The sequence below is a fragment of the Chelon labrosus genome (assembly GCF_963514085.1).
Source record: "Chelon labrosus genome assembly, chromosome: 13".
Lineage (NCBI taxonomy): Eukaryota > Metazoa > Chordata > Actinopteri > Mugiliformes > Mugilidae > Chelon > Chelon labrosus.
This window is the reverse complement of record NC_140346.1, coordinates 12562278-12573470: the sequence shown is the minus strand read 5'-3', so window position 1 is coordinate 12573470 and position 11193 is coordinate 12562278. Positions and strand designations below refer to the sequence as shown.

The window sequence follows — 11193 nt, the reverse complement described above, 5'->3', positions numbered from 1 at the left end:
TCCATAATCTCTGGTAATAAAGGTAAATTTAGACAGAGGTAATTGAGAAAATACGCAATTTAACCACACACAGCTCTTTATGCATCAATATGGCCGCATCAGTAATTAGCGCATTACCTCCAAATGTGGATTGAATCTCTAAAATGCGAACTCACTGCATCTTGGGGGGGATTCACACCTGTCTTTTATGCTGGTCACTTGTGGATTGCCAAAATCGGATCTTAATTCAAGGTCTGAACAGGCCTAATAGTAACTTTAAACAAATATCTTTGTGTCAAGTGGTGATGATTGAAGGAACTTTGGGTGCATAGCTATGTACTCCTGCATTTAGATTATTAGTTATCCAAGCAATATTATTTAAAATGTTTTTATCAACGGAAACGTTTTGGCCACTGACTTCTAATCTAAACCTGGGATAAGTCTATAGTCTTGTACTGTGCTTTTAAATCTACTGTAGTTCCGCCCATTGTCGTATGAACCAATCAGCAGCTCTGACATACAACCCTCTGACTTCTGGACCAATCACAGCTCGTCTTTCAACACCAGTCGAGCAGCTCAGTTGTAGGAGGCTGATCGGCGTCTCGCTCCACTTCAGTCGACCACCAGTGCAACAAGCCTGTCAACCGTGACACTCACACGGTCCGTGAACACAGAAAATGCCTAGAAAGTGACTCCAGAGAACGGCAGGACTGCCCCGGACATAGGACACAGGCTTTCAGACCGACATGCCGGTGTCTCCTGCGACGTACCCCCAGCATTAGGTAGGTTTTTTTTTTGGGGCGCTGTTGTGTTGTTGTAATGTCCCTCTCCCACTCCTTCCCTTTAGCTCTGGTGCTGCGACAATTAAACTCACATATTTTTGGGGAGGGTGGGTTTGAATAACCGTAATATTTCGCTCTCTTTGGCTTCAACACAGCTATGCTCTTCCTCCTAAATTGAGGTTACATAATTGCGGGCGTTTGGCACGATAGACATAAACGCTTTCAAATGAATTCTGGATGATATTATCACCCATGTCAGTGAAATAACGTTTATAGCCGGTGCTCGTGTGTTGACAGACAGCCCAGTTACGTGCCTCCCTCGAGGGAAAGTCGCACGGGACTGAATCACAAATCTGCCTTGATTATCGACAAAACCTAGTTGGGTTACTCGCCGAAGACATTTTACGAATCTCAAGAAGCAGCCCCTCCACTCGGCACACGGCTGTGTGAACAGGGACTACGAGTTTCGATTAAATTGAACTTAAAACGTGTCCTCGGCGCCCCTTTCTGCCCTAAATAAACAGCTGCAGTAACGAGCACTCTGTGCGAAACCTAAAGTTCACATTGGATGTGCATTTGCAGCCTTAGTGGTTAAGATACGCACGCCGAATTAACCAGAAGAGGATAACCAGAAGAGCCTTGCATCGACTTTACATGAACTCTGCTCCTTAGCTGATAAACGAGACATTGTTTAATTGCCATATATTTTTAATAGAGTTTGGTTTTGAGGTTAGGTATCGCAGTAATGGATAGTGGAATGTGTTGGGGTTACATATGCAAGTGTTTTGGCCAGTGAGTGCAGCCAGGGTGGAAAAAAAGATAGATGATCCTGCCTGGGATAATCGTATTGGTCATGCTCATGCAGAGTGGTCTGAGCCATATATTAAGACGTGGTTGTAATCTTGACATGTTATAGCTCCACCAGTAATGAAAACACTTCTTTGCTAAATGCACTTCATTCACGTGTGGACCGGAGAGACATGGTGTCAGTTAGGTGCAGAAACTGTGAAATCACACTTTACTTTACCACTGCTATGTCCCAGATTACTGATTGCAATCATTGTTACCCCTGTTAACTTTATATTCCCTTCCATTGCATATTGCGGATGTTAGACTAATAGCAAAATATAGAAGATATATGGTTCACACATTAGAGACATTATTTTGGCCTTCTGTCTTGCAAAGGTAAATGTTTCTAAAGAAAATGCTTTGTAGTAGTTCCAGAAGGCTGGAAATACAGTTTCCATTGGCTATTAAGGGTCATAGTGTACGAGTGTCTTGGTAGCCAGGAGCACATCTGCTGTTTGCAGGTGGTCTGGGGAGGAGGGGGCTAGAGACTGGAGTCCAGTTGGATTCAGGATATAGCTCAGAGCTGGCTGCTCTCAGTGGTTCAGCCTCTACAGCTGCGGAGCTGGATCAGTTGGACTCCAGCTCACTTATTCTCTCATTTCCGTGTCTGAAAAGAACACCCGCTGCTGCATCACAATTATTACATTCAGTCAGGCAGCTGCCTGACCGCTCGGCTTTCAACTGCAGAGCGGGGTCCGTATTTATGAAGTTTCTCCAAAGAGTGCTGGCTGCTCAAGGACTTACGGACATAGGGGCACGCATTCATCAAACTTCCCAGATTAGTAATGCTGACGTCACTAGATCTCCTTCACTGTTTGTTCTCACTGCGCAACTCTTGACCAGAGGATCACGGTTTCGTGATGATTTGTGGTTGAGGACAGAGCCCTTGCTGTATTTGTGGACAGCTGACTCATCTGAGAAGCAGAATTTAAATCCCATCAGTGGGAAACGGAAAACACAACTGGTGATGAAAACTGTCCAGAAAGAGTTGAGCTCTGAGCCAGCAAGTTTGGTGACCTCCCACACATTGGTCACGTTTCCCTGGTGACTTGGGAAAAGAATGGGTCTTTTATTGTGGGTCTTTTAGTGGAAATGTAGTGTGACAGTGTGCAGGTTTGGGTTGTACCGTTTGACTTAGATCCAAATAACTATTTAATTAATAATGAACAGAGAAGCACCAAGGTTATTGTGTAGATTTCCTAATTATCTCTAAACTAAAAGCATTATACCGATATGACAAAATGCGGAAATAGCCTTTTTGCAAGCAACAACGCATAATACCTTTCAGTCTTTTTCGTCGGCCAAAACAAAGAAGTGAAAGGCGCCACCTTTGCGATAGGCCTTTTCAGGGTTTCGTGGCTTGATAAATAAAGAAATCAATAAAGTATGATGTATTTCTTTTAAAGCCCATAGGCTGAAAACAGAAACAACAAAAACATTGTCTCCACCATCTTCCTCTGACGGCCTTGACGGCCCAGATTGTGTCTTGTTTTCCTGCAAACTATTCAGGCTCGTAGCATACATGGGCCGCTGATTTATTGCACAGACACCCCAACTAGCACAGACACACGAATAAAGTACCCACACCGTTTATTCACCATCAGATTTACATCTGAACCAGTCACTTTACTTATTACTGATGTGTCGCTGATTATTTATAACCCTGCATTATGGTATTGAGTATACATTTGTAGCTGTCAACTGCACCACAAAAGTAAAGTTGATTTATTAGAGTGTTGCATTGCTTTAACAGACAATATTATAATTGATTGTGCTAATATGCATGAAGCCAGTAGCATATTCAGATGCATGCGTTATTATGTGTGAATACTTCCTGTGTGAGCTACTTGTAACACACAGGCTCACTATAGAGGAAACTTAATGTTTTTGCAGAGGCAGTGCACTTACTTATAATATGCATACGTGACCTATAGACTCACTTGGATTTACCGACAGTACCGATCCCCAAGTAGGTGACAAATGAAAAGAAATCTAACAGGGTGAGTGTGTGTTAGTACTGTTGCAGATGCTTGAGTGATTCTCCAAGTGCGTGGAACTCGTCTGGAGGGAAGAACAGCATTCTTTCTAAAGAAACTTCCTGATTTTGACTGTGGTTGGTGAAAAGATCGGTCAAACTTATCTCTCCACTGTGTTCAGTTGGTTTGAGACGTGAGCTGGCAGCATATGATTCATCCAGCAATCATTCTCATCAAACCATTCAGTAAATCATCATGCAATATCAGAATCAGAATCAGAATCAGAATCAGCTGTATTGGCCAAGCATGTGTGAACATACAAGGGATTTGACTCCGGAAACGTTTGCTCTCTTGCACACAAAACACAGAACTTAAATAAGTGTAAAAAATAAATCTTGATCCATCTGTACAACATAAAATAAAAAATAAAAGGATAAGAGCAGACATATACAATGATCCAGGAGTTTGTACAGTTTGTATATACAATGAATGCAGAGTAATTGTTATTATTCATGTGAATGATCACTGCTACACTCTGTGACTGCTGTGTGGAAGCGTCTGCATATTAGTATATTTCTTACTAATTTATTAAGATGCATTTCTAAATATGTCTGCGGCCTGCATAGATATTCATACGATTGTGTCTCTTGTGTGACCAGCAACTTGGCATAGTGACTGAAACAGTAAATTGTATTTATGTAACGGCAATCCTGCTTAACAAAAGACAAATCTTGACAAAGACAGAGGTATGGACCTATAAATATCTGACCTAACTGGTTGATTGGAACCAGTGCTTAATCTGATCTATGATTAAAATCAACCTATAATTCAAATGGCATCTTGTTTCTGTTGTACAACAAGAACAAAGCTTTTAAGACTTTGTTCTTGTTATGTAAGACCAAAATTTTGATGTTCACTCTAATGTTACAATAAATATTCCTCAAAATTAACCTAGCCTAGAGTTAGGCTTGGCTCAACAGAGGGGGTTGTCTACGAACCAGAGAGTTAGCAGTTTAATCACATTGGTGTGAATGCGCTTGTGTTAACGAATGGGTTGATGTGTGACGTGACTGTAAAGCTCCATATAAGACCATTTACTTAAAGCTTTAGAGTTACATTTTTCCAGTCTGTATTATATAAGGCAATTACAACTGTGCACCACTGTAAAAGTAGTAACATTTGATATTTACAATTGACACAGTTCAAAGTTCCTCCTTAAACCATGTGCTATTGGACAATTACAATTAGCTAATACAATTAGCATACATCTCATTCCACAATAAAATACAGCTTCTCATTGCAACTCAGCGCTGTAGAACCACAGTCCTTGGTTTATTCAACAAAAGGTTTTGAACAAAGTTACTGACATTGCCGTAGGCACAGATCTCCTCTGATTGGCTTCTCTGAACCAGAGGAAGCGCTCTGATTGGCCACATTCAGTGTCAATCCAAACGTCAGTTTTTAACACTTTGTGTTGTTTACTTGATGGGGTATCCACACTGGTGGACTTGCTCACTACGTGTTTTTCAAAATTTCGATGAGAATTCGTCTTAAACATCCTATTTTAATGCTGTGGTTTTTTTGGTTGGTTAAAAGAAAAAAATGTGGACTAGTCCTTAACAAGTGTGAAAGACTAGTGTATTATAATGTTGTTCCATCTGAGAGACTTGAAACACATTTACATTTAAAGCCTTTTGTGCATGTGGCTCTGTTTGCTTAGAACAAGAAACCCCTGGTGTAGTGGAGTCTGTTTAATATCCTTTATGGGTCTGGACAATGCTGTTTGCAAATTGCATTAAAGCAGCCACCCCCCATGTTTAGTCTTTATTTCTTTGCTTGTGATTGGTAGAAAGGGACACAGTCATAACATTAAAATTCAAACACCACATTAATTCGCTGCAAACATTTAGGTTGACTGTGAATATGATACACCTCAAATAAGACAAATATTTGTTGGTTGCTACAGGGCCGGTGATTATATAAACACTAAAGGAGATGAGTTTTGCCAGAGGGGTTGGTTTTCTATGTCTGAGGAAATGTCAGATTGCCTCCGCTTTAATTGCACACCATCCATTCTGAACACACAACAAAAGATCCTGCAGGTCATAAGTAATGTGACGGGTGCGTAAGCAAATTAAATCCCTTTAGAACCCAAGGTTGACTCAAGGTTTGTACAAATAATAGGGGACAAGGACAATCATCCTTGCATTTATCTCTGGTTCTTTTGCACTTAAATCCCTGCAGATAATACCTGAATGCAGAGGGATGTGTTATAAAGCTTTAAATCTCTATTAAATGAATTAGTAGCACAGATTAACAAGAACCAGACTGTCCTGCCTGGAGACACGTCTTATCTCCCTGTTATTCTCCTAGCGTCTAGCTGGACCTTCATTGGGTTTGTTTACAACATCTGATTTATGACCGCTGGAGGACAAGAGGTCATGGACAGGTTAATGGCCCGGGACCTGCTGATTGATCCTGCATTTGTGTGAAAGTTCAGAAATGTGCATGATCATAGATTTGGAAGAGACTGGAAACTAAAGGGTGGATCATTTTTCAGTAAGAGCATGACCATTTCAGATCAGGGCTGCACAGTCATGGTGACAGTGAGGACTTTTGTGTCTCTATAACATCGTAAATCATGCTTCTAAATGTAGTTGATGATGTTGGCGGTTTTATTAGGTATCTCTTTTGGATTTGCACTCCCTTTTGAGTTATGTTGTTTTGGGTGGAGCTATATTTTTTTATGATGGGCATTAAACAAATTCCAAACAGCCTAGATGATATCATATGAGCTAAAACTACTGCACTGAAACAACAGCCTCAGGGAAAGTATGGTCCCTCTCTAAACAAGAGCACACCATCAGTGATGTGAAGTACCAGTCCCGCCTACTATCATCTAATAAATAATGAAAGGTCGGTTCTGCAGTTCTTTCAACTGCACTTCAGTCCATTTGGCACCACCTTTAGGCAAATAGAGGAGCAGCAGATGGAGCTTTCTGCCACTTTAACAATAAATGAAATGATATTTGTTGCAGTCCTGTCATATTCCCTTATTAATTAAATAACTGCACTGAAAGGCAGCGCTAAACCTGAGCTATTATATGCTCCAGCATTAACAGGGTAAAATGTCACACTTAAAACGACTGGCTTCTTTCCTCAAGTTTGCATTGGTTAATTTAGTGTGTCATTACTGAAATCTCCTTATCAAGTGTAATTTTCTTCCTTCCTTTCCTTTTCCCTTCCTTCCTCACACATAATATAAGCACTGCGTTTGGTGAGCCTGTACGAAGGCAAAACCATGAAAGCCTCAGTTGTGTAGCGTGTGAATAAAGAATGGACAAAATATTTGGACAGATTAAGCTGTGTTTCTCTTTTTGTGCCAAAATACAAGCAGCTCTAGTGTCCCTTCTGCTGTCGTGATGAATGGCATCATGTTGATGGCTGTTATTAGGTCGCAGGGCTTGTTTTGAGTACTTAAGAAGGAGTGAACTGTGGACTTTCAGTGAATTAGTCAACAGTTTGTCAGCGAACAGGTTAACACAGAGAGACAGACAACCATTCACACTCACATGCACACCTAACGCCAATTTAGAATCAGGATTTGAACAGTGACGCAAAAACAGTTTAAAATGAAAAAATACAGGTGTAGTCTCTCCAGTCTGACGATACGCTAAATTTCTCTCCTTCATTTAATGTGAATTAAAAAAAATATTTTCTACGTCAAACAATGACTTGCTTAGTTGAACAAGATTCATGACAGAAACATTGATAAATAAAATAATTATGTGTGATCCTAAATGTAGTCTAACAAAGACTTGGCTTATACTATATTAACTTGCACTCGCAGCAACAAACTAGTTGTGGTAAATATAGTGACATATGAACGTGGGCTCAGCTGCCTACATGATTTCATGTTGTCTCCCATAAAAGTTAACAGAGGTACCAAATTTTGCTTAGCTTCTGTCCACTTGATTTTCCCCTGGCTTTGCAGATTGACTGATCATTCATCTGCAAATCATTAGAACATTTAATCAAAGAAACCATTTAACTTGACGGACATTCTTATCAAGCAATTAACATTGGAGCAGAAATGATGGAGAAGCAAGAGGAAATGTCCGGTTTCCTGCTGATTCTTTCTTTTTCCTACCATTATCAGAGACCTTTCACATCAGGGCTTTGTGAAGTGCAGAGTCGCCCTCGTTATTAAGTGTTTGATGTGGTTTGGTTTCACCGTTACTCCATGGAGAGCAGCCTCAGGCTCCACTGCTTCCCCTAACAGATCAATGCGAAAAAATATCCTGCGAGGAGAATGAAATATCAGTAACAGGAGAAAAGAGCCTCAATTAATTTAACACAAACACATTTCAGCGCTGGTGTGAGGTGTAACATGACACTGCTCTGAATCTCTACCGCACTTCGTTATCAATCAGTCTGTCATAACACTACACCTCTGAGGAGACTGCATGTCTAATCTTAAGTTTTTCCAATGCTGGTTTTAACTCGTGTGGCAGTGATGCTACACAAATCAGCTTCTGACAGAAATGTAAATGACATTTTGACCGCCTTTCTAATATTATGTAGGTCTCCCTTGTGCCTCCAAAACAGTTGTGACTCATCAGACGATGGACGTGGTCCTTCTGAGGGTGTCCTGTGGTGTCTGGCAACAGAATGTTGTTAGTGGGGGCCTTTGGGACCTATGTGTTGAGGGGAGGGACCTCTGTGGATCAGGCTTGTTCCAGTGCATCCCACAGATATTTGATCAGTTTGGGATCTAGTGAATTTGGAGGTCAGGTCAACACCTTGTGCTGTTTTTCCATGTTTTTTTTAGTTGTTCCTAAACCATTTTAGTGTGTCTTTGTCAGTCTGCATCCTGCTGGGGATGGCTGCTGTTATCAAGGAGTGTCTTTGCAATGGGGTGGGGGAGTCTGGTCTGGTCTAGGTGGGTGGTACATGTCTAAGTAACATCCACATGAATGCCAGGTCCAACAGTTTCCCAGCAGAATATTGCATTTTTACAAGATGGTCAATGTTATTGACTTCTCCCGTCAGTGATTTTAATGTTATGGCTGATCGGTGTATGTCTGCATTTTTGCAATCATTTCATTGATTGTGATAGTAGTTATATATTCTAAAATCCACTGAGAAACAGTTGAAGAAATTACTAAGAAAGGAATGCATTTCTGGTTACCGTATTTTCTGGACTATAAGGCGCACCTGAATATAAGCCGCACCAGCTAAATTTTGGGGAAACTACAGATTGTTCCATATATAACCCGCACCCGACTATAAGCCGCACCCAACTGTAAGCCGCATGGTGTTTTAATGTTTAATTACCGTAAGGGTTTCTTCTACCACGGAGGGGATTGTCGGGACAGAAATGACTGTTTGGAAAGCAAAGTGTCCCATTTATTTACATTTGAGAAACACAATAAATCTTTCAATCAATCAATCGATCAAACTTTCACATCTTTGACATTACAAACCGCATTCATGCAGTGCACAAATAATACAACGGTGCGCTCCTAGCACACTTCCTGCAGTCATAGTACCGTAGTGCAGTATAACAAAAAACAAAGCTTACAACGCTTGACGAGTCAATAACGTTAAATGGCTAAATTTAATTCGTTTTTAAAAGTGCTTGCCTGTAACACGGCAGCAAAAGTGCAGTAACCCGGCTGCTCAACAAAATAACCAGCATTTTTTGAAAACAGCCAACACAGCAGTAAAGGTGCAGTAACACGGCCGTTTACTGTATCAAAATAACCAGCCTGCTATACCAGAAAATTCAGCCAGATCGATCGCCTTTAACTTAAAAGCAGCTCTCGTACTGCATTTGGGCTCACTTGGTTTGTTTTGCTCTCGTTACCTGGCGCGAACTGTCTGTCTCACTCTTGCGCTTCCATGATAGTGCGCCCCTGGTGACTGTAAAAATCCATATATCCGTTGTTTAAGCCGCAGGGTCCAAAGCAAGTGACAAAAGTAGCGGCTTATAGTCCGGAAATTACGGTAATAGCAATAAAGGTAGCTTACCACATGATGCAAATGTCACATAACAACCTTGTACTGACACAAAGCAGACATCCTTTTTGTTGGACTACATATACATTTACCCACAAATTGAGAAAGATGCAGAAGTTATATGGGTCTAGGGAGTTTTAATAATTCAGAAATAATAATGGCTTCCATTATATCTGTAGTCTCTTTCTTACATTTAATTTTCTCACATTTTTAACTCAGGTTAATCATGTTATGAGCAGTGACGTGTAGTTTGTTTTACTATGACTGGTCTGTGACGGTTTCAAGCGACTTATCAGTTGTTATGTTTCTCGCCTCCCAACCGCTGTTTCTCACCTCTCAGCTCACCATTTCTCGCTCAGCTAGACTCCTTTGATCTCCTACTGAACCCTCTTCTGTCAGTTGTCAGGTGCTTATCTGTTTTCATCATTCTGTGCAGCCGTTATTTTTTATTTTTTTTGTTTTTGTTTTAGCCTAGCTGAAAACACAATATTAAATTTTGGGACTTGCCTGGAGTGCATTTGGCCTCCCAGATAGATAATATCTACCTGTAAAAGTGAATCAGTAGGTGGACCTTCCCTTTAAGTGCAGCTGCAGCAGCCTTGGTGAAATAGCAGGCCCCTTTTGTGCTCCCACTAATAGACAAAAGGTGTTGGCAGCCTGGCATGCTTTGTAACTCCCCCTCCCTTTTTAACACTGAATCACCAAGGAGAAGACAGAGATGTGTGGGTGGGCTGGAAAACAAGCCTGGCGACAGGAAAGGAAAGAAATTCATGATATTAGATGCTTCACTGCAAGACCTTTTTTAACCGTCTTTTTTTTTTTGTCTCTGGATTCTTCACAGTACAGAGGGAATGCTTAAAGTCTTTGCAGCTTAGTCTTGCATGAGCTGCATCTCACAGGGAGGCTAATACAAGGAATTAGCTGTAATGTTTGGTCAAGAAACTCTCCATGCTTGTGTGACTACAAGTTAACGGTGGAGGATGTTTAGTTAAAAGCAACAACAGTCACTTGGCTCATTAGACATGAGTAACCCAGTGAGAAGAAACTGGCAGCGTGGTGTCAGAGAGGAAACAGATGGTAGAGTGATGCATTGGCCTGGCCTGGTTTGTCATACCTCGCTAAACAAACTCTAGTGCATTACAGTATGTAGTCCTATTTTAATTTGCTGGGTTCAGAATATTAACCATGCTTGTAGTCTTGCACCTCTGTGATGAATTACTCTTTAAACTGTTTCGCTCTTATTTGCTAAATTAAAAAAAAAATGGGTTTGATTTTGATAACATTATTGAATTCAAAGTCCAATATTGAATCAACAAGTTCACATACTTGCAGATCTCTCATTAGGGGGCAGTTGTTCACTTTAGCAAGTACCTAGGGCTGTCACTAGATTCAAATGTGAAATATCTAAGTGATCTTAGTGCCCCCTTTGTTGTTACCCAAATGCTGGGCAGTACTCTGTAGTCACGTAGTACTGTCACAGTTTCTTTGAGGGGCTCGCATGTCAAAAACTACCTTGAGAAATCTGTTGCCACACCTATGACAAATAAATACAAAAAAAGATTGTGGTCCTGCTGGAGAAGGGGTTG

At 40.8% G+C, this 11193-nt stretch overlaps 1 protein-coding gene across 2 annotated transcripts in view; it reads left to right on the top strand.

Moving 5' to 3' along the window:
* The first annotated feature begins 208 nt into the window (after positions 1-208).
* Positions 209-11193, top strand: part of tpst1 (tyrosylprotein sulfotransferase 1) — a 40652-nt gene continuing 29667 nt past the window's right edge. Inside the window, exon 1 of one of the 2 annotated variants that reach the window (XM_084558710.1) lies at positions 209-761. The gene's annotated coding sequence lies outside the window, so the exon portion shown is untranslated. The remainder of the gene's footprint in view (positions 762-11193) is intronic. The other variant, XM_084558711.1, reaches the window with a different exon arrangement.